The 2,446-nt window shown below is 40.3% G+C and overlaps 1 pseudogene; it reads left to right on the top strand.

The window, feature by feature from the left end:
* The first annotated feature begins 1,729 nt into the window (after positions 1 to 1,729).
* On the top strand, positions 1,730 to 2,243 carry LOC149213842 (uncharacterized; annotated as a pseudogene).
* The last annotated feature ends 203 nt before the right edge of the window (positions 2,244 to 2,446 follow it).

The raw sequence follows: 2,446 nt of genomic DNA, 5'->3' as shown, positions 1-2,446 counted from the left end.
TTCCACTTCTCCTCTCTTTACGAAATCATCGCTTTCCATCTTTGTTGGGATCCCCACTTTAAACTCATCAACCAATAGAAGCCTATTCATCCTCTGTTCCGCAAAAAGAGGCCAACAGATCATGGGCACTCCATGTGAGATGCTCTCCAGTGTAGAATTCCAACTGCAATAAAAAAGGAAACCGTCAGTGGATGGGTGAGAGACAACAGGAATCTGAGGCGCCCATGAAGCAACAACAAGTCCTCGGTCCTGGGTTCGGCTCTCGAATCCCTTGGGTAAGAGTTGAGAAATCTCTATTTACTCGATAGACAAAAAGTTGCTCGATGGACTGCACAGCACCCACAAGAAGCGATGCCACTTGCTTCCAATCCCAAGGCGATTTCGATCACCTGAGCCCTTGGGAGACCGGTTCCACTTCCGAAAGAAACGAAGAGAACCGACGAAGGCGGTTGCTTATCTAACCACTCGAGGCAATCCGCCCCTCCATCTTCGACAGGTTTGTCATTTTGAAACCATCTTGATCGAACGGTTGAAACGTTTGCAATCGTCTAACATAGGATCCTATGGCGTACAAGGATGACAGGTGGGCAGAAAAGGGAGTTCATTTCATAGGGAACACCTTACAGCGTAATTAGATAATAATAATAACAATAATAATATATTTAAATTTAAAATTAAACTAAATTATATTGATTTAAATTTAATTTGAAATTAAACTAAATTTACATTGATTTAAATTTAAAATAAAATTCAATAAAAAAAATTACTTCAATGAGTTTCTTACATTTTTCTTTCATGAAACTTTGGTTTTATATATATATATATTAAATGAAACTCTCCTCTTCTCAAAACGAACTTAAAATTTTTATATATATATAATTTGCTTTGCTTCAGTGTCACTCCAAACATGTTCACCGTTTATATGCCACCACCTTGGGCAAAGGCTCTGTGTTTATTGTACACAAGATATTTGCTATAAAATATAATTGTTGAACTTTTTCATAGCTTGCAAAGGTTGAAGGAGTCGAGCAGCTGACGTAAACACGAACGTCATGGAGCTTTGGTTAATGTAACAGAGTGGCCCCAACTTCCATCCAAGTAAATTTTCAGAACTGAGACCATGCTTGCGTCATCCCCATGACGTTACTTACTGCAAAATGAGAACTTTTTTCCCGCCTGCTTTGAAAAATCCTCTGTTTTAATAAATATCGATTGGACAAACCGTCCTCAGGGAAAGCGAAAGGGAAAGCAAAGCGTTCAACCTGCTAACCATCTTGCAATGCCTTCGTTTTGATGTGAACGTAGAGGCTTCGTCAAGATCTGTAGGGTTCTGCACATTTGCTTGCAGTTTTTCCATTGGGCTCTGCACCACTGATGTACCCTGCAAAACTGTGATATACGTACTGCATCTCCATTGGAGTGTTCAATAATTAAGGAATGTAGGGATCACGGCGTTCTTTTCAATATAAGTAGAACAAAAAACAATGTTAGGCCCATGGAGTTTTGGATTTATTAATTTATTTGTTTTGGAAGGGGCTCAGTTGTTATCATTTAGTTGTCGAACAAACTGTTGTCTCACCGAATCCATTCGTTCTCTATAAACGTTGTTTCTTATCAAGTTTTCCAGAGTTGTTTCTAAACAATGAGAATCTGTCGTTATTTACCTTGTGAGATTTCGTTATTTCCGTGTGTAGATATCAGTGTTACTTTCAGTTGTGCGATTGAATCCATGTCCTCCAGCAATGGACAAAAGCGAATGTTCGAGTTGGAGCCAAGTGCTTCAGCTCAACATTGGCCTTCAGAAAGTGAAACAGATAAAGTGGAGGCCAAGAGCCAACGCCAGCGGACCGGATTAGAGAGTTCTGGAGACGATTTCGAAGATTTTGTGGGTGTGTTAGATAGAATTCACTATATGAAAACGAGAAACGCGGACTGGGATTTTTCGAACTCTAAATCCATGTCAGCTGAAGACTTGGGTGTTAAAGTTCTGAAAACTAAATCGCCATGGATACCCTCCTTCGAATGGGGAGGACTTCTGTAAATGTGGAGGTAAGCATACAACATCTGCACAAAAGGATATAAACAGTCTTCACAGGAAGGAGAATGGGAGTAGCAGTTGTGAGGAAAAGGGAAAGCAAAGTATTAAACCTGTTAACCATCTTGCAACACCTCCCTTTTCAAGGGATGTATATGATAATCGCCCCGCTGAAACTTTCGATCTGAACGTAGAGGCTTCGTCGTGATCTGCAGGGTTTTCCACATTTGCTTGCAGTTTTTCCAATGGGGCCTGCACAGCTGCACCATTGATGTACGCTGACAAGGATGTTGTATATGACGTACTTTATGTCCGTTGCAGGCTTCAATAATTAATGAATGTATGTAGGGATCCAGGTAGGACTAAAAAGCAATGTTTGGCGGATATTCTAACAAACCTGTAACAACTTGG

Source organism: Pinus tabuliformis, chromosome 1_1 (genome assembly GCF_031772625.1).
Source record: "Pinus tabuliformis cultivar Carrire ecotype Pingquan chromosome 1_1, CPIR1, whole genome shotgun sequence".
In the NCBI taxonomy this organism is placed as follows: Eukaryota; Viridiplantae; Streptophyta; class Pinopsida; order Pinales; family Pinaceae; genus Pinus; species Pinus tabuliformis.
This window is presented reverse-complemented; position numbering and strand designations above follow the sequence as displayed.